Genomic DNA, 25945 nt, shown 5'->3' on the forward strand with positions numbered 1-25945 from the left:
TTGGCCCATTCATCACCAAACAGAACCGCAAGGAGTACAAGAGATATGGACTAATATTTACATGTCTGAGTTCCGGAGCAATTCACCTGGAAATGTTAGACGATATGTCAACTGACACATTCATCAATGCCTTGAGATGTTTTATAGCCATTAGAGGTACCGTCAGAGAGCTTAGATCTGACCAAGGATCTAATTTTGTAGGAGCAAAGAATGAATTGAAGAAAGCTCTAAAAGAGATCGATAAAAGAAAAAGTAATTGTTAGAGAAACAGTGTGATTTTCATATGAATGCTCCACATGCAAGCTATACATGAGGAGTTTGGGAAAGACAAATCAGAACTGTGGGAAATGTGTTAAGTTCAGTGTTGAAACAGAAAGCCGGAAGAATAGATGATGCTTCACTTAGGACCCTATTCTATGAAGTAATGTCTATTGTTAATAGTCGTCCACTTACAGTTGATAACATCAATGATCCAACAAGTTTGGACCCTTTAACTCCCAACCATCTACTTCATCTTAAGTCTGATTGCATGCAGCCACCACCTGGTAAGTTCACCAAAGAGGATTTATATGCTAAAAAGGAGATGGCGAAGAGTTAAATATCTATCAGAACAGTTTTGGAATAGATGGAGGAAAGAGTACTTAGCCAATCTTATGCTAAGAAGTAAATGGCAAACACCCAGAAGAAATGTCCAATTTGGTGACAGTGTTAGTGAAAGAAGAATTACCTAGAAGTCAATGGAAATTGGCAGAAGTTCAAAAGGATGAAGACAAACTAGTAAGAAGAGTTGTTTGTAGGACCACTGAGGAAGGGGGTCAGGAATAGACCCCGAAACGCGTCTGGTTACAGGAGACCCGCACATCAGCTGATGGACATATATTTTTTTCGTTGAATTTGTTCATGGACATTCATCGATGCAATATCTATTATAATTGATACCAGCCTCGCCTCCCATTATCCATACATGTGACGCCGAGATTTAAAACACCTGTTTAAAATAGAACCGGAGATGTCCCTTTAGCAACAGCAGTAGCCGGAGATCCCGCACAAAGAAACAGCGGCACATTGAAGCAACATACTGAAGCGACAAACGTCCCAATACCATCATGCTGCAGTAGTTGACAACTCCTAGACAGGTACCTCCGTATACAACACTGCAGCCACGTGGGACGCCACTGTGAGCGCAGGTTGAATACTGCATTATTTTCTATTAACCATACAACAAGGTGACATATACTACGTGTGTACCCTAGAGTTGTATCATATCATGATTGGTCATCATAATATCTCTGTGCTACTTATATAACCCTGCTTTATTGCTACTCAATTACGGGAGTGAAAACAAGTGCGACACTTGATATTATAGATACCACAAGAGACATCCAATTATTTATTCTCTGGATCGGACAGTATTTGAATACCGACGCTGCTATGATCATCAGATCCACATCGGGGATCCAATATACGCTTACCGCTACCCACCTTTTTATGCTGTCGTTATGTATTTTTATGTATGATCACATATCATTACTATTTCACTATATGTATTGCTCAATTTTATATATTGTATTATATATTATATATTCTATGCATTTAGCACACACAATGTGCCTTTTTAAATAATAAACTACTCAGGTGTTTTGCAGACAATTTGTCTTCTATAGCCCAGGTGGCAAGTGTTGTTACAAATAGGAGACTCAAAACTTGACAAAAAAGGAAAACGTCTCACTACTCCACTCAAGTTGGAACATCCTATAAAAAAGTTAGTTGTTCTACTTGAGAGTGCTAAAAGACATTTGAGAAGTGAGAACCTGATGGAAAATTCCTCAAATTCATGTTCAAGTCCTACGACTAAGAACATAGAATTATAGGTAATTTTGGTGGGAGTGAGACCTGTCCTAGGTTGCTAGTATAGCTTATATATGTATACAGCTAGACCTGCTAAAAGCTTTAATGCAGTTCCTATGTTTATGTGTTAAAGACAAAAGCAGAGTTATTTACTGTGACATCATGTTTTGGATGTCATGTAACTGTTATATTTTGTGTTCACAGAAGCAGAAAAAGATAATATGCCTTTAAGATTCATTTTGTAATGTAAGGTAAGCTCAGTGACAGCAGAAACAACAGAAAACATAGTGTTAATCTGTTGTTGCTGAGCAGAAGTCTAAACCAATCACAGCCAGCTTCTCATAATAAAAGATTAAATCACCTGCGGTCTCAAATATTGACGATACACTCCCGCAATTACAAAATACCACAATAAAGAAAAGGAGTGCATAACACACCGGTATGAGAAAATACAAATCAATTTTATTAAATATCCATAAAAGACATATATGATACATATTATATGACAATAAATAAGCAGGGACAGCCACAATCCTGCATCACACTGCTACCTGCCCCATCAGATGGATGGACGTGATAGAATCTCCATGTATATAATATATGAATGGCCAATTATCCCCATGGATATAATGCCAGATAAATGGAGAATCTGCAGCAAGGGTGTGCTTGCCTCAAAGAACCGGTGTGCGTAAATACCACAGTGGCAGACACAAAGTCCAAAAACACTAGGTAATGCAAGTGAATAGGGCTACATACCAACAGAGCTGGGACAGGTACCAGGGCAATGGCGCTCCTCAACGCGCGTTTTTCGCGTATGGTTCGGGTTCGGTGTTCGTCGCTTTCTTGGCGCTTTTTGAAAGGCTGCAAAGCAGCCAATCAACAAGCGTCATACTACTTGCCCCAAGAGGCCATCACAGCCATGACTACTATTGGCATGGCTGTGATTGGCCAGTGCAGCATGTGACCCAGCCTCTATTTAAGCTGGAGTCACGTAGCGCCGCACGTCACTCTGCTGATACAAGTGTAGGGAGAGGTTGCAGCTGCTGTTAGGGACAGATTAGGCAGTGATTAACTCCTCCAAAAGACTTCATTCAGTGATCGATCTACAGCTGTGGATCATTGAACTGCTGCTATTTAATTGCTCACTGTTTTTAGGCCGCCCAGAGCGTTTTTATGTCACTTTTTTCTTGGGTGATCGGCGGCCATTTTGTGTCTTGTGGTGCGCCAGCACAAGCTGCCACCAAGTACATTTAACCATCAATAGTGTGGTTATTTTTTTGCTATATCCTACATCAGGGGCTTGGCTGTGCTTGCTATTTTATTGAGGGGTGAAATACAATTACCAAAATAGCAGTACCCTAAATCTGGTGTTTCAGCTGTGGCTAGCCGATTGTAATACTGTCTGCTGTCTGGCAAAGGATATATTTTTGTTCTGAGTTGAAATACAATTCCCAAGTTAGCAATTCCCTAAATAATTGTTTTCTGCTGTATCAGGCCAAGTTTAAATCGATCCATAAAAGGGTATATTAGATTGAAGGTGCGGATAGTGTCATCCTCAATAACTTCACACGCTACCGTGCATTTCCAAGTCTAATTCTGTCTGTAAACGTATACCTGTCATCCAGCGCTTAAATAATAGGCCTAAAATTTATATTCAGCTAAATCTGTGTTTATTGCTGAGGCTGGTCAATTCATTTAGTGTCCGCCAAAGCACAGTTTTTCTTCTGGGTTGAAATACAATTCCCAACTTAGCAATTCCCTAAATCAGTGGTTTCTGCTGTATCAGGCCTACTCAGAGGCGTAACTAGAACTGACTGGGCCCCACAGCAAATTTTTGTACGGGGCCCCCCACACACACTTACACACTCCTTCACAAACCGCCTCCTCCTGTGCAAACCCCTCTCATATGGCTATTTTGTGACTTTTTATTTACTGTATTTACTGTCATTTCTAGCATGACTTTGTTTTTTAACATTTCCAGTTGCTGACGGAGTTTATATTCAACTCAACCCCTTTAAAACCTGCGCTGCAATTGTAATAGACCCGTCTGATTTACCTCTACATATCCACAAGTATTTTAGCCTCTGTACCTTTCATACTGCAGCCATGGACGCAGTCATACACGCACTCTCCACATACATGGACGCAGTCATACACGCACTCTCCACATACATGGATGCAGTCATACACGCACTCTCCACATACATGGACGCAGTCATACACGCACTCTCCACATACATGGACGCAGTCATACATGCACCCTCCACATACATGGACGCAGTCATACACGCACTCTCCACATACATGGACGCAGTCATACACGCACCCTCCACATACATGGACGCAGTCATACACGCACTCTCCACATACATGGACGCAGTCATACACGCACTCTCCACATACATGGACACAGTAATACACGCACTCTCCACATACATGGACGCAGTCATACATGCACTCTCCACATACATGGATGAAATCATACACGCACTCTCCACATACATGAATGCAGTCATACACACACTCTCCACATACATGGATGCAATCATACACGCACTCTCCACATACATGGATGCAATCATACACGCACTCTCCACATACATGGATGCACTCTCCACATACATGGATGCACTCTCCACATACATGGATGCAGTCATACACGCACTCTCCACATACATGGACGCAGTCATACACGCACTCTCCACATACATGGATGCAGTCATACACGCACTCGCCACATACATGGACGCAGTCATACACGCACTCTCCACATACATGGACACAGTAATACACGCACTCTCCACATACATGGACGCAGTCATACATGCACTCTCCACATATATGGATGAAATCATACACGCACTCTCCACATACATGAATGCAGTCATACACACACTCTCCACATACATGGATGCAATCATACACGCACTCTCCACATACATGGATGCAATCATACACGCACTCTCCACATACATGCATGCACTCTCTACATACATGGACGCAGTCATACACGCACTCTCCACATACATGGACGCAGTCATACACGCACTCTCCACATACATGGATGCAATCATACACACACTCTCCACATACATGGATGCAATCATACACACACTCTCCACATACATGGATGCAGTCAGACACGCACTCTCCAGATACATGGACGCAGTCATACACGCACTCTCCACATACATGGACGCACTCATACACACGCTCTCCACATACATGGATGCATTCATGCACACAGTCACCACATACATGGACGCACACATATACAATACACATATATAGACACCCAGCTTTCCTGCTGTGCCTCTCCCCCATACTCTAATGCCTCTGCACTTGTGCCATGCAGGATAGCAGGGAAGCTGGATGACATTTCATGATATAATTCACCCAGCTTTCCTACTATACTGTAGGTCACATATGCGGAGTCTGGGAAAGCTGAATATAACCCCAGTTCCCCTGCTACTCACATCACTGGTGCAGTTGTGGCAATACACCTGATGTTCAGCTTGCTGGGCAGGGAAGGTTCAAGCTGCAGGAATCGCGGGTAGAAAAAGGGGCGGGGCTATTATAGCTCCGCCCACATCGGGCCGTCCTGTTGCCGGTCAGTGTCCATCATAAGAACTGAGGAGGGGGAGAGGCGGAGCAATGTCACTGATGTCAGGTCAGAGGTGCAAGTGCAGGAGAAGTCAGCTGGGTGACGAAGTACAGTGACTGCTCCCGGGCCCCTTCTGAGCTCGGGCCCCGAAGCAGCTGCTTCCCATGCTTCCCTGATAGTTACGCCACTGGGCCTACTTTAAATCTATCCATAAAAGGGTATTTTAGATTGAAGGTGCGGATAGGGTCATTCTCAATAACTTCACACGCTACCATGCATTTCCAAGTCTAATTCTGTCCGTAAACGTATACCTGTCATCCAGCGCCTAAATACTAGGCCTACAATTTATATTCAGCTAAATCTGTCATTACTGCTGTGCCTTTATTAGTGTAATACGGTACCTAAATAGATAGCCAGATAGTGTTTGGTGTCTGTAAAAAAAAGCCTGAATTTGAATTCAATACATTGGGCCAAATTATTTTTTTATTATTGTGGTGAACAGTAACAATGAGGAAAACATCTAGTAAGGGACGCGGACATGGTCGTGGTGGTGTTAATGGACCCTCTGGTGCTGGGAGAGGACGTGGCCGTTCTGCCACAGCCACATGTCGTAGTGAACTAACTACCTCAGGTCCCAGTAGCCACCAGAATTTACAGCGATATTTGGTGGGGCCCAATGCCGTTCTAAGGATGGTAAGGCCTGAGCAGGTACAGGCATTAGTCAATTGGGTGGCAGACAGTGGATCCAGCACGTTCACATTATCTCCCACCCAGTCTTCTGCAGAAAGCGCACAGATGGCGCCTGAAAACCAAGCCCATCAGTCTGTCACATCACCCCCATGCATATCAGGGAAACTGTCTGAGCCTCAAGTTATGCAGCAGTCTCTTATGCTGTTTGAAGACTCTGCTGGCAGGGTTTCCCAAGGGCATCCACCTAGCCCTTCCCCAGCGGTGGAAGACATAGAATGCACTGACGCACAACCACTTATGTTTCCTGATGATGAGGACATGGGAATACCACCTCAGCACGTCTCTGATGATGACGAAACACAGGTGCCAACTGCTGCGTCTTTCTGCAGTGTGCAGACTGAACAGGAGATCAGGGAGGAAGACGATGCAGGGGACGATGAGGTCCTAGACCCCACATGGAATGAAGGTCGTGCCACTGACTTTCACAGTTCGGAGGAAGAGGCAGTGGTGAGACCAAGCCAACAGCCTAGCAAAAGAGGGAGCAGTGGGCAAAAGCAGAACACCCGCCGCCAAGAGACTCTGCCTGCTACTGACCGCCGCCATCTGGGACCGAGCACCCCAAAGGCAGCTTCAAGGAGTTCCCTGGCATGGCACTTCTTCAAACAATGTGCTGACGACAAGACCCGAGTGGTTTGCACGCTGTGACATCAGAGCCTGAAGCGAGGCATTAACGTTCTGAACCTTAGCACAACCTGCATGACCAGGCACCTGCATGCAAAGCATGAACTGCAGTGGAGTAAACACCTTATAACAAGGAACTCACTCAGGCTCCCCCTGCTACCTCTTCTGCTGCTGCCGCCTCGGCCTCTTCCTCCATCTCTGGAGGAACGTTGGCACCTGCCGCCCAGCAAACAGGGGATGTACCACCAACACCACCACCTCCGTCACCAAGCATCTCAACCATGTCACACGGCAGCGTTCAGCTCTCCATCTCACAAACATTTGAGAGAAAGCGTAAATTCCCACTGTGGCGAAACCAACCTCGCCACTGGGTTTTGGAGAGGACTGGCTGCTGGCCTCTTGCCCCTGGATTATGGGCCATATACTAACTTTTAAACCCCTGAACCTATTCAAGTGAATTTTGGATAGGTTTGTCCCCAAGTTATACTGTTTAAATTGATGTTAGTTATATGTATGGCCAATGTAAACTCACAAAGTTGTAACAATTTATAATAAGTGTAACTTGTCAGCTTGGGAGGAAATGCTGGGTGTGTTTCTATTGTGCCATTGTCCCATTGTGTGTTTAAAGGGTGATGTCTGTCCTATTGTCTGCACATGTGTATTGGTGACTTCTCTTTGTCTTGAGAGATAATTGGATTACGCCTCGGGTGTCTCGAGGGCAGAGAGGAGGAAACCATGATGCATTGTGGGGATGTGTTGTGTCTGTGTGTCCTAAGTGCTGTTTATCTGTCCTATGTCACAGTCTTCATTCTGGTCCCCTAGGGGCGTGTACACCAGATGGGCTGTACTTACATTGTATGTGTTGTAAATTACTGATTGGTTGTATTTCAAATCCCTGTGGGCAGTACTATGTTTGTGGTTTATGAATAAAAGAGGCTGTACGTGAAGTACAGTCAGACCACTGTTTGACCCTCAACACGGAGCCTTGTCTCGTTATTGGGGGGATTCACTGTATGCTGTTAGAGGACCGATTGCCAGGATTGTATGCTTTTCCTGTTCGTCTGCTAGCAGCTATTCGTGAGGTTCCAGTTTGGAGTGCTACTTTGTATCCACCTAGCCACCCTCGATCACTGGCCCTGAATGCCAGCATTTCTAAACTACTGGCCTAGGAAATGCTGTGATTCAGGCTGGTGGACACAGACAGCTTCAAACAGCTCATGTCGCTTGCTGTCCCACAGTATGTTGTTCCCAGCCGCCACTACTTCTCCAAGAGAGCCGTGCCTTCCCTGCACAACCAAGTATCCGATAAAATCAAGTGTGCACTGCGCAACACCATCTGTGGCAAGGTCCACCTAACCACAGATACGTGGACCAGTAAGCACGGCCAGGGACGCTATATCTCCCTAACTGCACACTGGGTAAATGTAGTGGCGGCTGGGCCCCAGGCGAAGAGCTGTTTGGCGCACGTCCTTCCACCGCCAAGGATCGCAGGGCAACATTCTTTGCCTCCTCCTCCTACTCGGCTTCCTCCTCCTCTTCTTCCACCTGCTCATCCAGTCAGCCACACACCTTCACCACCAACTTCAGCACAGCCCGGGGTAAACGTCAGCAGGCCATTCTGAAACTCATATGTTTGGGGGACAGGCCCCACACCGCACAGGAGTTGTGGCGGGGTATAGAACAACAGACCGACGAGTGGTTGCTGCCGGTGAGCCTCAAGCCCGGCCTGGTGGTGTGCGATAATGGGCGAAATCTCGTTGCAGCTCTGGGACTAGCCGGTTTGACGCACATCCCTTGCCTGGCGCATGTGCTGAATTTGGTGGTGCAGAAGTTCATTCACAACTACCCCGACATGTCAGAGCTGCTGCATAAAGTGCGGGCCGTCTGTGCGCGCTTCCGGCGTTCACATCCTGCCGCTGCTCGCCTCTCTGCGCTACAGCGTAACTTCGGCCTTCCCGCTCACCGCCTCATATGCGACATGCCCACCAGGTGGAACTCCACCTTGCACATGCTGGACAGACTGTGCGAGCAGCAGCAGGCCATAGTGGAGTTTCAGCTGCAGCACGCACGGGTCAGTCGCACTGCGGAACAGCACCACTTCACCACCAATGACTGGGCCTCCATGCGAGACCTGTGTGCCCTGTTGCACTGTTTAGAGTACTCCACCAACATGGCCAGTGGCGATGACGCCGTTATCAGCGTTACAATACCACTTCTATGTCTCCTTGAGAAAACACTTAGGGCGATGATGGAAGAGGAGGTGGCCCAGGAGGAGGAAGAGGGGTCATTTTTAGCACTTTCAGGCCAGTCTCTTAGAAGTTACTCAGAGGGAGGTTTTTTGCAACAGCAGAGGCCAGGTACAAATGTGGCCAGCCAGGGCCCACTACTGGAGGATGAGGTGGAGGAGGATGAAGCATGTTCACAGCGGGGTGGCACCCAACGCAGCTCGGGCCCATCACTGGTGGGTGGCTGGGGGGAAACGCAGGACGATGACGATACGCCTCCCACAGAGGACAGCTTGTCCTTACCTCTGGGCAGCCTGGCACACATGAGCGACTACATGCTGCACTGCCTGCGCAACGACAGCAGAGTTGCCCACATTTTAACGTGTGCGGACTACTGGGTTGCCACCCTGCTGGATCCACGATACAAAGACAATGTGCCCACCTTACTTCCTGCACTGGAGCGTGATAGGAAGATGCGCGAGTACAAGCGCACATTGGTAGACGCGCTGTAACGGTCACGTCCACACACACACAGGGGAAAGGATAGTGACCACTGCGCTCCACCCTCACCCCTGGCCCTGCCTACTTGCCTCACGAGTCCTGATGACAGGGGACAACTGGACGACAGTCCCTAACTTAGGATATGTGCAGGAAAGACAGACAAGACAAAATACGGAACATGAACGGACCGGGTCAGAACCAAGAGAGCTACGCAGTACAAAGGATTAAGCAAAGAATGGTCAGGAGAAGCCGGGGTCAAATACCAGGAGAGCAGAGAAGTACAAGAGGAGTCCTAAGAGAGTAGTCAGGTGGGAGCCGAGGTCACAATACAGGAGGAGCAGGCAAAAGGATGGTCAGGGAACAGGATCAGGTAAGTATTTAGCAGTCCAACAAATAGCCAGGAACCTAGAAATTAACAGGCAACCTGTAGCCAGCAGGCTGCCTGTATTTATAGGGGGGAGTGAGGGTCATGTGACGTTGCCAGCGTCACATGACCAACAGACCAACCAGTCGAGCACCGAGTGATCAGCTCGGCGCTCAAGGCAGACTAGGAGCAGGGAGCCACCCAGCTAGTAAAGCCGCCCTGGGAATGAGGTCAAACACAGAACCTCATTCCAAAAGCTAAGCAACAGGTCTGCGGGCAATGGGGGACCGAGTGCACCTTCGGAACCCCGTGACACGCGCTACTGAGAGCATTCCCAAATGTCACAGGGGAACAAGTGGAAGCCCAAGGCGAAGGCAGAGGAGGAGCAAGAGGTCGCCAACGCAGCTGTGTCACGGCCAGCTCCTCTGAGGGCAGGGTTAGCATGGCAGAGATGTGGAAAAGTTTTGTCACCACGCCACAGCTAACTGCACCACCACCTGATACGGAACGTGTTAGCAGGAGGCAACATTTCACTAACATGGTGGAACAGTACGTGTGCACACCCCTTCACGTACTGACTGATGGTTCGGCCCCATTCAACTTCTGGGTCTCCAAATTGTCCACATGGCCAGAGCTAGCCTTTTATGCCTTGGAGGTGCTGGCCTGCCCGGCGGCCAGCGTTTTGTCTGAACGTGTATTCAGCACGGCAGGGGGCGTCATTACAGACAAACGCAGCCGCCTGTCTACAGCCAATGTGGACAAGCTGACGTTCATAAAAATGAACCAGGCATGGATCCCACAGGACCTGTCCATCCCTTGTGCAGATTAGACATTAACTACCTCCCCTTAACCATATATTATTGTACTCCAGGGCACTTCCTCATTCAATCCTATTTTTATTTTACCATTATATTGCGGGGCAACCCAAAGTTGAATGAACCTCTCCTCTGTCTGGGTGCCGGGGCCTAAAAATATCTGACAGTGGCCTGTTCCAGTGTTGGGTGACGTGAAGCATGATTCTCTGCTATGACATGAAGCCTGAATCTCTGCTATGGGACCTCTCTCCTCTGTCTGGGTGTCGGGGCCTAAATATCGGACAATGGACTGTTCCAGTTTTGGGTGATGTGAAGCCTGATTCTCTGCTATGACATGAAGCCTGATTCTCTGCTATGACATGAAGCCTGAATCTCTGTTATGGGACCTCTCTCCTCTGTCTGGGTGCCGGGGCCTAAATATATGAAAATGGACTGTTCTAGTTTTGGGTGACGTGAAGCCTGATTCTCTGCTATGACATGAAGACTGATTCTCTGCTATGGGACCTCTCTCCTCTGTCTGGGTGCCGGGGCCTAAATATATGACAATGGACTGTTCCAGTTTTGGCTGATGTGAAGCCTGATTCTCTGCTATGACATGAAGACTGATTCTCTGCTGACATGAAGCCTGATTCTCTGCTATGGGACCTCTCTCCAATTGATATTGGTTAATTTTTATTTATTTTATTTTTATTCATTTTCCTATCCACATTTGTTTGCAGGGATTTAACTACATTTTGCTGCTTTTTGCAGCCCTCTAGCCCTTTCCTGGGCTGTTTTACAGCCTTTTTAGTGCCGAAAAGTTCGGGTCCCCATTGACTTCAATGGGGTTCGGGTTCGGGACGAAGTTCGGGTCGGGTTCGGATCCCGAACCCGAACATCTCCGGGAAGTTCGGCCGAACTTCTCGAACCCGAACATCCAGGTGTTCGCTCAACTTATTAACAAATGGTTACATGTTTGATATAGTTATATAAAGTATAAGGAAATCATGTGCCGGATCCCCTGATTACAGCGCAGGGTCATTTACTTTGTTTCACGCAGTACTTCACTTAAAATTACTCAGGACCTGAGAACGCGTGCATTACATTTAGTGGACTCTAGAGCTCAGGTCCTGATTTTAGGGCTCATTCAAACGAACGTATGGTTGCCGTGCCCCTGTTGCGGACTTTAAATAGTGGCCCGCAAAACATGGGTATCGGCCGTGTGAAGTCTGTATGGCCGTTCGAATCCATTTACTTGAATGGGTCAGAGATCCACAAAATACATCAAAAGATAGGACATGTCCAATCTTTTACGGTGTGGAGGCACAGACCCCAAAGTCCTTGGACGAGCTTCTGAGTGTTTCCGTGGGCTTCCAATCTGAGACTCTGCTCCGCAAAAAATAGGACATGTCCTATCTTTTGACGTACGTATTGCAGGCCCACTCAAGTCCATGTGTACCCCAAAAGGATACCAATGAAAACTACAAGGCATCCCGCAAAAATCAAGCCCTCATACAGCTCCATGGAAAGAAAAATAAAAAGTTGTGTGTCTTGGAATTTGTCAATGCAAAAACATTTTCTACGTTAAAAAAATAAAGTTTTTATTGTGCAACAGTAGTAAAAGTTAAAAAAAAATAACGATGTATTTGGTATCACTATAATCAAATAATGAATAAAGTTATCATGTCATTTGTGCCAAAAAAATAAATGCTGCAAATTTTATAGCGTAAAAACAGTATTGATGTTTTCCCCATCTATCTCCCAGAAAGAGAGTTAAAACATTTTTTAATAGGAGGTCATGTGACAGATGACATCCTGAACAGGACAGTGGCTTCGGCCACTTGTGAATTCACTGATATTTGATAATATTTGACTGAATTCTATTTCATTTTCCACATTCAGAACATGAAAATAATTTCTCCCCATGTGGATTCTGCTTTATGGTTATCACTAGTGTTCAGCAAAGCAAACCATCCGAAGTGGAATTCAGTCAGAATTTTAGGAAAAATTTGATTTTAAATGAAGCCGAATTTCTTTGGGCTTCACGATTCCGAATCATTTTTTTCTAATCCACTTGCTCGCGCAGAGGCAGTCCACTCCTCTAAAAAAGAACTGTCGAAGGACCTGCACTCAATCTGATGATGTCACCGTGCTCTCCCAGCATGATCACGTGGTGAAGACATCACACTAAGCACAGGTCCTTTGGCAGGTCTTTCTCAATCAAGAGATGAGCCCCTGTGCGAGCAAATGGATGAGATGATTTTTATTAATTTTTTTTTAAACCGAAAGGCCATATTGCACTAGAATATTACCGTTTTTAATGGCTGTTAGATGAGTGCACTTCGGTCTAAGGGGGCCTTAAAAATGGTCTCATTGATTGATAGGCTGAATGGCGTTTTAAAATATTAATTTGTGACAAATTAATTCCGAACGAATCAAATTTCTTGTTGAACTTTGACCAAGCTGCAGAATTAAATTTATTTAACGTTTACTCATCTCTAGTTACCACATTCTGAACATTAAAATCGCTTCTTTCCAGTGTGAATTCTCTGATGTACAGTAAGATATGATTTCTGTGTGAAAGATTTCCCACATTCTAAACAAGAAAATGGCTTCTCCCCTGTGTGAATTCTCTGATGTCCAACTAGATTTGATTTCTGTGGGAAAGATTTCCCACATTCTAAACAAGAAAATGGCTTCTCCCCTGTGTGAATTCTCTGATGTCCAACTAGATTTGATTTCTGTGGGAAAGATTTCCCACATTCTAAACAAGAAAATGGCTTCTCCCCTGTGTGACCTCTCTCATGTATAACAAGAATTGATTTACGAGCAAAACATTTCCCACATTCTAAACAATAAAATGGCTTCTCCCCTGTGTGCCTTCTCTGATGTTTAACTAGAGTTGATTTACGAGTAAAACAGTTCCCACATTCTAAACAAGAATATTGCTTCTCCCCTGTGTGAAGTATCTGATGTTCAACAAGAGAGGATTTGTAAGTAAAACATTTCCCACATTCTAAACAAGAATATCGCTTCTCCCCTGTGTGAAGTCTCTGATGTTTAACAAGAGAGGATTTGTCAGTAAAACATTTCCCACATTCTAAACAACAAAATGGCTTTACCCCTGTGTGAATTCTCTGATGTTCAAGAAGTTGTGATTTCCGATGATAACATTTACTACATTCTGAACATGAAAATGGCTTTTCCCCTGTGTGAGTTCTCTTATGTATAACAAGATGTGATTTACAGTTAAAAGATTTTTCACATTCTGAACATGAAAATGGCTTCTTCCCTGTGTGAGTTCTCTCATGTATAACAAGTTTTGATTTACAGTTAAAATGTTTTTCACATTCTGAACATGAAAATGGCTTCTCGCCTATGTGACTTCTCTGATGTCTCATAAGATATGATTTAGATTTATAACATTTCCCACATTCTGAGCATGAAAGAGCATTCTCCCCTGTGTGACTTCTTTGATGAAGAACACTTCGTCTGTGGCTTTTATTTTGCTTAACAGTCTGTGATGAATCAGATGATTGAAATCCATCCAAAGGATCAGATGATAGATCTTTGCTGTGAAAGGCTGAGGCTACATCTGAGATAACAGCATGCTCTTCATGTGTATCTTCTGTGACACCACAATCTGTTCTAAAATCGGATATCACATTTTTCTCTGAGCTCTTGGTACAGTCATCTGCCAAGAATAAATCTGAGTTTTATAATTTTTTTAATAATAGAAACTTAAAATGATATACATTTTATAACAGTTCTTTATAAAGAAAATCCATAAAAATTACAAGTCATGGAGCAAAATTCAAATATCAACTGACTATGGGAAAACAGATCACAATCTTACAGTAGACCAGTAGATGATGATGTTAGGTCACCAGGCTGGTCACATATTTTCCACTTTTGTGCTGAAGCCAGCATCTTGATAGGTCCACAAGGGATCTGTGAGTCAATGCTATAAGCTGGTGTCCGTCTCACACACTGACCACAAAACACACCAGAAATTGAAGCTGAAAGCCCACCTTCTATCTATCTCAAAAGATGTAGTAAATATATTGTTGCTCATATACCACATACATATAAATAATACCGGCATGTACTGTACATATATTGCTCTGTTCATATCACATTTATGGGCTCTAACATATACACCCCAGGATGTATACATTGAATTGATGTGTATGACAGATACCAGACAGTGACATTTAACTTTTTTTTTTACTGGATATAGTTGTATGGAATACTGATGTATAGAAGCCAGATGGATACCAAAAGCCTCTGAACACATTTACCAGTTTTCCCAATGTACAAACTAAACATATATCGCAATCATGATAGATTCACTCACACATACAGTCAGGTCCATAAATATTGGGACATCGACACAATTCTAAAATTTTTGGCTCTATACACCACCACAATGGATTTGAAATGAAACGAACAAGATGTGCTTTAACTGCAGACTGTCAGCTTTAATTTGAGGGTATTTACATCAAAATCAGGTGAACGGTGTAGGAATTACAACAGTTTGCATATGAGCCTCCCACTTGTTAAGGGACCAAAAGTAATGGGACAGAATAATCATCATAAATCAAACTTTCACTTTTTAATTCTTGGTTGCAAATCCTTTGCAGTCAATTACAGCCTGAAGTCTGGAATGCAAAGACATCACCAGAGGCTGGGTTTCATCCCTGGGGATGCTCTGCCAGGCCTCTACTGCAACTGTCTTCAGTTCCTGCTTGTTCTTGGGGCATTTTCCCTTCAGTTTTGTCTTCTGCAAGTGAAATGCATGCTCAATCGGATTCAGATCAGGTGATTGACTCGGCCATTGCATAACATTCCACTTCTTTCCCTTAAAAACTCTTTGGTTGCTTTTGCAGCATGCTTTGGGTCATTGTCCATCTGCACTGTGAAGCGGCGTCCAATGAGTTCTGAAGCATTTGGCTGAATATGAGCAGATAATATTGCCCGAAACACTTCAGAATTCATCCTGCTGCTTTTGTCAGCAGTCACATCAATAAATACAAGAGAACCAGTTCCATTGGCAGCCATTCATGCCCACACCATGACACTACCACCACCATTCTTCACTGATGAGGTGGTATGCTTAGGATCATGAGCAGTTCCTTTCCTTCTCTATACTCTTCTCTTCCCATCACTCTGGTACAAGTTGATCTTGATCTCATCTGTCCATAGGATGTTGTTCCAGAACTGTGAAGGCTTTTTTAGATGTTGTTTGGCAAACTCTAATCTGGCCTTCCTATTTTTGAGGCTCACCAATGGTTTACATCTCCTGATTTGATCCATCAGAGGTCAAAGTCTCTAGTCTGTTTGACTGTTCAGGGAACCCACTTTGCGCCTGTTTCCACAGGTCTAGAAATATCAGACAGTCTTGCCCCACAATGACATCATGGATCAGGCTGTTTACTATCCCAACTTCCTGGGTCACGGAAGTACAGCCATGGGCAATAGTCACTGGTATTAAGGGGTATTCCTTAGTGTCCCCATGAATACAAACAACACAAAGAGTCTTACTTACGGGGCAGAGTCTCCCGATCATTCTGGCGTGGACTAGCGTCACCATGCTGCCGGAGTCCAAGAGGACTTTGGCCGGGTGATGGTTCACCCAAATTTCACACTTAAACTGATCGGCAGTTAGGTCAAGATGTGTGACGCATGCTCGCTGTGCGTACAGGGAGACTCTCCGTCCTGTCCCGCATTCCATGAGCTCGTCCTGAAAAGGGCATTGGGTCCGGGTATGGCCATAGGCTCGACAACGCCAACACTGTATGTCCCCCATCTTTCTTACAGAAGTTAGCCTCAATCACCTGACCTGAATCCGATTGAGCATGCATTTCATTTGCAGAAGACAAAACTGAAGGGAAAATGCCCCAAGAACAAGCAGGAACTGAAGACACTCAAATACCAGAGAACATCAAGGCAGGATGTCAGTAATCTCAATTTATTACCTAAAATAGTGGCATATAGAACTAAAATCGTGCTCACATAAGTCTAAAAACATGCAACTAAAAACATACGACTAAAAACATGCACATATAGCAAATATAGCAACAATCGACCGCACAATGAAATGTCCACACAATATATATTAGGACAAAATCCGTATAGGGCTGCAGTATCCGTATGCAACTCAGGTCAGGTGTATGACTGCATATATGCAGATTCAGTTTGTGTGCAGACTCAGCACGCAGTATAGGTCAAATGATCAAACAATATAGTCTTGTAAGAAACTTCGCATAAGCCCCATAGGGCAAAGTACATTACCCCTCCTGCGTCCCCTTGATCTTGCTCCAGCCACTTGGACTCACACGGCGTCCCGTATGGTCTCAGGTCTATGACGCGGCGTCCCACGTGACCTGGCTGCGTCCCACGTGATGTACGTAGCTGTTGTGAGGCTGGTCAGTGCGCTGGGTCCTAAGGTCCGGACCGTATGGTTGTATCTGCACTGGAGATCACTCCCTGGGGGTCTGAGGGGTACGATGACTTTTGGTAGTGTCACCTCAGAGTTCCAATGAAGGGTCCTGTGCTGTCATGAACCAAACCGGACGCGTTTCGGGGATCCTCAGTGGTACCGCTGAGGAAGGCGCTTGATCCCCGAAACGCGTCCGGTTTGGTTCATGACAGCACAGGACCCTTCATTGGAACTCTGAGGTGACACTACCAAAAGTCACCGTACCCCTCGGACCCCCAGGGAGTGATCTCCAGTGCAGATACCACCATACGGTCCGGACCTTAGGACCCTGCGCACTGACCAGCCTCACAACAGCTACGTACATCACGTGGGACGCAGCCAGGTCACGTGGGACGCCGCGTCATAGACCTGAGACCATACAGGACGCCGTGTGAGTCCAAGTGGCTGGAGCAAGATCAAGGGGACGCAGGAGGGGTAATGTACTTTGCCCTATGGGGCTTATGCAAAGTTTCTTATAAGACTATATTGGTTGAACATTTGACCTATACTGCGTGCTGAGTCTGCACACAAACTGAATCTGCATATATGAAGTCATACACCTGACCTGAGTTACATACGGATACTGCAGCCCTATACGGATTTTGTCCTAATATACACTCACCTAAAGAATTATTAGGAACACCTGTTCTATTTCTCATTAATGCAATTATCTAGTCAACCAATCACATGGCAGTTGCTTCAATGCATTTAGGGGTGTGGTCCTGGTCAAGACAATCTCCTGAACTCCAAACTGAATGTCAGAATGGGAAAGAAAGGGGATTTAAGCAATTTTGAGCGTGGCATGGTTGTTGGTGCCAGACGGGCCGGTCTGAGTATTTCACAATCTGCTCAGTTACTGGGATTTTCACGCACAACCATTATTAGGGTTTACAAAGAATGGTGTGAAAAGGGAAAAACATCCAGTATGCGGCAGTCATGTGGGCAAAAATGCCTTGTGGATGCTAGAGGTCAGAGTAGAATGGGCCGACTGATTCAAGCTGATAGAAGAGCAACGTTGACTGAAATAACCACTCGTTACAACCGAGGTATGCAGCAAAGCATTTGTGAAGCCACAACACGCACAACCTTGAGGCGGATGGGCTACAACAGCAGAAGACCCCACCGGGTACCACTCATCTCCACTACAAATAGGAAAAAGAGGCTACAATTTGCACGAGCTCACCAAAATTGGACTGTTGAAGACTGGAAAAATGTTGCCTGGTCTGATGAGTCTCGATTTCTGTTGAGACATTCAAATGGTAGAGTCCGAATTTGGCGTAAACAGAATGAGAACATGTATCCATCATGCCTTGTTACCACTGTGCAGGCTGGTGGTGGTGGTGTAATGGTGTGGGGGATGTTTTCTGGGCACACTTTAGGCCCCTTAGTGCCAATTGGGCATCGTTTAAATGCCACGGGCTACCTGAGCATTGTTTCTGACCATGTCCATCCCTTCATGACCACCATGTACCCATCCTCTGATGGCTACTTCCAGCAGGATAATGCACCATGTCACAAAGCTCGAATCATTTCAAATTGGTTTCTTGAACATGACAATGAGTTCACTGTACTAAAATGGCGCCCACAGTCACCAGATCTCAACCCAATAGAGCATCTTTGGGATGTGGTGGAACGGGAGCTTCGTGCCCTGGATGTGCATCCCTCAAATCTCCATCAACTGCAAGATGCTATCCTATCAATATGGGCCAACATTGCTAAAGAATGCTATCAGCACCTTGTTGAATCAATGCCACGTAGAATTAAGGCAGTTCTGAAGGCAAAAGGGGGTCCAACACCGTATTAGTATGATGTTCCTAATAATTCTTTAGGTGAGTGTATATTGTGTGGACATTTCATTGTGCGGTCGATTGTTGCTATATTTGCTATATGTGCATGTTTTTAGTTGTATGTTTTTAGTTGCATGTCTTTAGACTTATGTGAGCACGATTTTAGTTCTATATGCCACTATTTTAGGTAATAAATTGGGATTACTGACATCCTGCCTTGATGTTCTCTGGTATTTGAGTGCCCTCCAGTTACTATATTACTTTGCACCTTTTTATACCGGATTTGGGCGAATCCGTGGAGTGAGCACCGGGTCCTTGTGAAGAGGTAGGGTGAGCCGCTGAACACGATTGTATTGTAGGAACTGAAGACAGTTGCAGTAGAGGCCTGGCAGAGCATCCCCAGGGATGAAACCCAGCGTCTGGTGATGTCTATGCGTTCCAGACTTCAGGCTGTAATTGACTGAAAAGGATTTGCAACCAAGTATTAACCGCCTCCGGACCGCCTAACGCAGGATCGCGTTCCGGAGGCGGTAGTCTCAGGCAGAGTCACGCATCGGCGCGTCATCTCGCGAGATTTCGCTCAAAGCCGGCCCGCGCATGCGCATCGCGGGCCGGCAAAAGTTAGAGGGGTATTACATCACCAGCCTGCCAGCCAATGATCGTCGCTGGCAGGCTGGCGATTTTCAAAAAAACGAATCACAAGCCATATAACACCTTATATTTATAAATATAAGGTGTTTAATGGCTTCTGTGCTCCTCTGCTGGTCCTTTTGGTCGGTTGGTTCCAGCAGAGGAGCACACATCACTGTGAGTACACCCAACACCACACTTAGCCCCCAGATCACCCCAATTAACCCCTTGATCGCCCCTGTCAATCACCTAGTAAAAGGGAAAAAAGTGATCAGTGTAAACTGTCACTTTTTTTCCCCACTGGTATTGACTGTTAGGTTTTAGGATAGTTTAGGCCCCTTGGTTAGGTAGTTAGCAATCGTTTAGCGCCCAGCCCACCGCACCGCAGTCACTGATTCGCTGATTAGCGTATCGCTAATCAGCATTTGTACTTTTATAGTATCTGTAAGTGATCAGAACTGATCACAGTCAGATCTATAATAGTATTAGTGTCACCTTAGTTCGCCCTCCACCCAAAACGCCCTCCACCTGATCGGTCGCCCACACGTGCGTTTACCCACGCCCGCCCCGCCGCAGTGACAAAAAATTATAATTTTTTTGATCACTGCACAATCACTTTAAAAAGCTGCGGCGATAAAAAAAATCTGTTTTGATATTTTTTATCAATCGCAGCGGCCTCCGGTACTTCGCTAGCCTCCCATTTATAAGACAGGCTTGCTTTTTTTCTTGGGTAGTCTCAGGGAATACCCCCTAAATTTAGTAGTCCAAATGTCAAACAGGGGGTATTCTTCTGAAGAGGCCTACAGGCTTCTGACCCAGTCGGATGAGGAATGGGAACCCTCATCTGAGGAATCTAGCGGGTCAGAATATGAACCTGTAGAAAGCAGTGGCAGTCTGACCCAAAGTTCGGACGAGGAGGTTGAGGTCCCTGATAGCACCAGGCGTACCCGGCCCCTTGTTGCTAGACCACAGGTTGCGCAGGATCCGCTTCAAGGGCAGCAGAGTGGGGCTGGCGCTGTCGGATTACGTGGTGAGGCATACACCAGCAGCGCAGCCCACCCTGGACCTAGTACCAGCACTGCCGTACAACATGGTCAAGTGGCGAGCACCAGAAGGGCAGTTGAAGCTGGTACGGTGGCACGTGCAATAGTTACCCAGTCGCAGCCACCGCACAGACAGGCCCGTAGAGCCCCTAGAGTCCCTGAGGTGCTGGCAAACCCTGATTGGCAGTCCCCAACTTCAGCCGCACCTGTAGTTCCCCCTTTCACCGCCCAGTCTGGAGTTCGGGTTGAGACAGCTCCGATCGGTTCGGCACTGGGATTTTTTGAGCTGTTCTTGACTGCGGAACTCTTGGACATAGTCGTGGCAGAAACAAATCGGTATGCCACTCAATTTATAGCCGCCAAACCGGGAAGCTATTATGCCCAGCCTTTCCGGTGGAAACCCGTCCAAGTTTCCGAATTAAAAAAATTTCTGGGCCTTCTCCTCAACATGGGTCTAACCAAAAAAGGAGATTTTTGTGAAACTCACCTGTAAAATCTTTTTCTCGTCTTTTCCATTGGGGGACACAGACCATGGGTATAGCTTGAGGTATTAGTAGGAGGGACACTATGCAAATGAAAGAGCTCCTCCTCCTCGGGCTATACCCCCCGACTCCACCAGGAGGAACTCAGGCGTTGCACAAGCAGTAGGAGAAGGCGCAAGAAAAACTTAAGGAAACCATCGGACCAAGCCATAAGGTCCAACCATAAGCAGAAAACTGAATTGAAGCCCCCTCCTGCATAGACAGAATGGGTGGGAGCTGTGTCCCCCAATGGAAAAGACGAGAAAAAGATTTTACAGGTGAGTTTCACAAAAATCTCCTTTTCTCGTGCTTTTTTCCATTGGGGGACACAGACCATGGGACGTCCTAAAGCAGTCCATGGGGTGGGAAAAAATCTCTGCACCGCCAGGAGGAACGTCCAACGGTCAAACAGGAACCACAGCCTGCAAAACCCTGCGGCCAAAGACCGCATCAGCCGAAGCCAGTGTATGCAACTGATAAAAATTTGTAAAAGGTATGTAAGGACGACCAGGTGGCCGCCTTACACAGCTGAGACGCAGAGGCATGATTGCGTCTTGCCCAGGAAGCCCCCACTGCCCTAGCGGAGTGAGCGGTAATCCTAGCAGGGGGAATTCTACCACAAGCGCGATAAGCCGTGGAAATAGCCGAGCAGATCCAGAGCGCCGAAAACGGCGGACGGAAGCAATAACCGCGAGATACACCTTCAGGGCCCGTACGACATCCAGGGAATTGCAGAGTGCGTTCCTTGGGGAGAGCCGGAGAAGGGCAAAAGGTAGGCAGGACCAGATCCTCATTAAGGTGGAAGGGAGAGACCACCTGGGGCAAAAAGGAGGGGACCGGACGGAGCACAACCTTATCCTGTTGGAAAACCAGAAAAGGCTCCTGATAGGAAAGAGCGGCCAGCTCCGACACCAGTCTGATTTAAAAACTTGAGATGGGATTTGAACTCACAGCTTCTGCATAATCGCCCAGAACTTTAATCACTACGCTATGTAGCTGCATTAGAACTTATGGCCCCAAGGAAGACCACTTTCCAGGTGAAAACAGTCAGAGAGACATCCCTCAAAGGGGGCCGACTGCAGAGCGCGCAGGACCAAATTGAGATCCCAAGGAGACAAAAGGGGGAACATGCGGGGGAACCGAATGTGCTACCCCCTTAAGAAAGGTCTTCACCGGACCCATAAGAGCAAGGGACCACTGAAAAAAAGACGGCCAGCGCCGAAACCTGACCTTACAGGGAACTAGGCGACAGTCCCTGCTCAAGCCCAGACTGAAGAAAAGACAGTACCATCATGATGGAAAAGCAAAGGGGAGGGAACCCCGAACTCTCACAAAAAGACAGGAAAGGCTTCCAGGTACGATAGTAAATCCGAGAGGAAGAAGACTTCCTCGCTCTGATCATGGCCCTAATCACTGAATCCGAGAACCCCCTCTTCTTCGGGATGGCGGTTTCAACAGCCACTCCGTTAAACGAAGAGACCGGAAATTCTGGTGGAAAAGCGGGCCCTGAGACAGTAGGCCCTGTCTGTCGGGAAGAGGCCATGGGGCGTCCGTCAGCATCCGAGCCACGTCCGAAAACCACGCACGGCGAGGCCACTCTGGGGCGATGAGAACGGTCGGAATCCCTTCCGTCTCGATCTTGCGTAGAACCTTTGGTAGGAGAGGAAAACAGAGGAGGCTGAAGTCCTGCCACGGAGACACCTGCACGTCCATCCATACGCCCTCAGATCTCGGGCGCGAGCCAGGAACACTGGGAGCTTGTTGTTGAACCTGGACGCCAGTAGGTCCACATCCGGACGACCACATCTGTGGCAGATTTCTTCGAACACTTCTGGATGCAGAGACCACTCGTCTGGATTCCCCTAGTTGCGGCTTAGACAAAACCGCTGTCCAGTTGTCCACTCCTGGAATGTAAACTGCTGACAACACCGGAACGTGCGTCCCCGCCCACGTCAGAATTCTCGTCACCTCCTGCATCACCATCCGGCTGCGGGTCCCGCCCTGATGGTTGATGTAGGCCATGGCCGTGGCATTGCCCAATTGAATCCTCACTGGGAGGCCCGCAAGGAGAGGGGTCCAATGGGAGAAAGAGAGAGCGGAAAATCGCCCTCCGTTCCAGAATGTTGATTGGAAGGCGAGATTCTGCCGCCGACCCAATCCGTTGAACCGTGCGAGACTGGAGAATGCCGCCCCAACCCAGGAGGCTGGCATCCGTGGTGATGATCGTCCAGGAAAACGGGAAAAAAGATCTCCCCGACCTCAGGTTCATCGGGGACAGCCACCAAGGAAGAGCTGCCCGAACCCACTGAGACAAGCAGACGCTATCGTCCAGACCCCGAGAGGTCTTGTCCCAGAGGTAAAGGATCTTCTGTTGCACCAGGCGAGTGTGAAACTGGGCATATGGAACGGCCTCGAAAGAGGCTACCATAAGACTCAGGACCTGCATGTACTCCCGTATGGATAGGCACGGGTAGCGCAGCAGATGTGGCACTGCGCCCTGGATCTGGGAGGACTTGAAGGCAGGCAGAATACTCTGGCGGCCGAGGTATCCAATAACATCCCCCAGAAGGAGAGCTTCTGGGACGGGAAGAGACAGGAGTTTGGGAAAGTTATCAGCCAGCCGAACTGCTCCAGTCTGAACAGTGATCCGGACGCTATCCTCGGCCTGCGGTAGAGAGGGGGCCTCTATCCGGATATCGTCCCGATAGGGTAGCAAAGGAATGCCCCTGGTACGAAAAAAGCGCCATGAGCGGTCCAGGACCTTGGTAAGGACCCGAGGGGTGGTCGCCAATCGAAGGAAGGGCGACAAACTGACAGTGTCGACCCCTAATGGCGAAGCGCAGGAATCGTTGGTGGGAATCCGCAATCGTGACATGCAGATAGGCTTGGGCGCAGCAGGGCGAGCTGACTGGGCCCTCTAGTGCCGGGAAGGCTGGTTTAAAGGAAGGCCTTTTTGCGGACGACCTGAAACCCCCAGCGGGGGAAGCAGACGACAGCCTACCACATGAGAAACGGCAAAAGGCATGCAGAGATGAACTTGTCTAGCTGATCCCCATAAGGTCTGGAAACCCCAAAGGGGAGATTAGCGAGGGAACGCTTGGTGGAGGCATCGGCGTCCCACACCTTTAATCTGATCTCTTCGCACTGAGTGACAGAGATGGCCAACCTGCGGGCAAAGAGGGGAACAATGTCCCTAGAAGCTTCGCAAAGAATCTTAGAAGCCTGAGACATCTGGAGAACCAACTCCAGTGTGTCAGTAGATGCAACTTGCTCCGCCAGTTCCTGGTGGTGGCGCTGTAACCACACCGAGAGAGCACTGGCTACCCCTGCTGAGTGAAAGGTAGGTCGCAGGGACGCGCCTGCCAGTGAAGAAAAGGACCTGGAAAGAGAGTCTATGCGTCTGTCTACAGCATCCTACAAAGAGGAACTGTCTAAGACAGGGAGAGCCATATAATTGGCTAATCCAGCCACCAAGGATCCACCCTAGGGGGAGGAGACACCTCTCCTCGCCATCAGCAGGGAAAGGATAAAGTATATTCACACGCTGGGTGGTCGAGAACCTTATTAAGACGACCCCAGGCCCTGGATATGACCGCGGAAAAATCCCTCATGGACCGGGAACACGGTAGTCTCCAACTCCCTGGACAGAAAAAAGGGGGGAACTCCTGACCAGTGGAAGGAGGAGAATCCCCTTGGAGAATAAAGGTGTCTCAGACAGTCGCCACTAAGTCAGCCACCACGGTGGAGAGCTTAGGCGAGGGGTCACGCTCCATGACCTGGTCAGAGCCAGACATTCCCCTTCAGACTTGCGCTCCCTAAGGGAGGAGGGGAGAGTCGTCCGAACGCGCCTCTAGGCGAGGGGGGAGAGACGGAGCCATTCGAGGATGGATGCTGCCGCTCACGCTCCCTGTTAGTAGTCGGGCGTCTTCTGTGGAAAACCACAGAGAGGTGGTTGGTGTCACAGGATTTGAAAATGCCCTATAGTCCAAAAAAGGACCTGGCTCGTCTGAGCCGGATAATTCCCCTTCGGATTGCTCTCCCTAGGGAGGGGGAAGAGCAGTCCGAAAGCGCCACAGGCGAGGGGGGAGACGGAGACATCCGAGGTGGTATGCTGCCGCTCACGCTGCCTCTACGTAGCCAGGCACCCACTGTGGGGACCACTGAGAAAGATGGAGAGGTTAGCGCCACAGGATTAAAGGCCATGGCTGCCTTGGCGACTAAGACCAGTTCAGCGGCCGCGCTGGACATGGCAGATGCCCAAGCGGGGACCGCAGGTTCCCAGGGACGGAGGTCCTTGTAAACCCAGATGGGAAATTTTTTAATTTAATTTTATTTTTATTTATTTATTTATTTATTTTTAATTTTATTTTTATTTTTTTAAACATCAGAGGTCAAGACCTTAACTCACACAGCTATGAGCTGTAGTACCGCCGTCTCCGCAGAGAGGCAGGATAGCGTCATGCGGAGGGAGGACTGGGCTGAGCAAGAGATGGAGGATATCCTGTCCAGGGGCAGAGCACAAGAGACAGGCGACGAAAAAAAAGGTTGAATGGCACATCTGACAGGACCCCAGTGGGACCTGAGAAAAAAGTTATGGCAAACCAAGGGGAAGACTTATCCCCACACCTGCTTTAGCTTAGCAGCCAGGTCTGATAACGCCCATTTGTATCTGTCACATCAAAGGCATGGCATTTACTCATACAGCAGAAAGCTGTATTAATGGGCGGCAGAAGAGGACCACCGGCGGCTTTTTAAGCCATTCTCCTGATTTGAGAG

At 47.3% G+C, this 25945-nt stretch overlaps 1 protein-coding gene and 1 long non-coding RNA gene across 7 annotated transcripts in view; both read right to left on the reverse strand.

The window, feature by feature from the left end:
- The window catches only part of LOC120999536 (zinc finger protein OZF-like), a 2085412-nt gene that overhangs the window by 1946090 nt on the left and 113377 nt on the right, over window positions 1-25945 (reverse strand). The gene's annotated exons all lie outside the window — the stretch shown is intronic.
- LOC120999564 overlaps window positions 13990-25945 on the reverse strand; it is a 42263-nt gene continuing 30307 nt past the window's right edge. Inside the window, exon 3 of the long non-coding RNA XR_005778550.1 lies at window positions 13990-14290. This is a non-coding gene — a long non-coding RNA (uncharacterized LOC120999564). The remainder of the gene's footprint in view (window positions 14291-25945) is intronic.

Source organism: Bufo bufo, chromosome 4, assembly GCF_905171765.1.
Source record: "Bufo bufo chromosome 4, aBufBuf1.1, whole genome shotgun sequence".
Classification (NCBI taxonomy): Eukaryota; Metazoa; Chordata; class Amphibia; order Anura; family Bufonidae; genus Bufo; species Bufo bufo.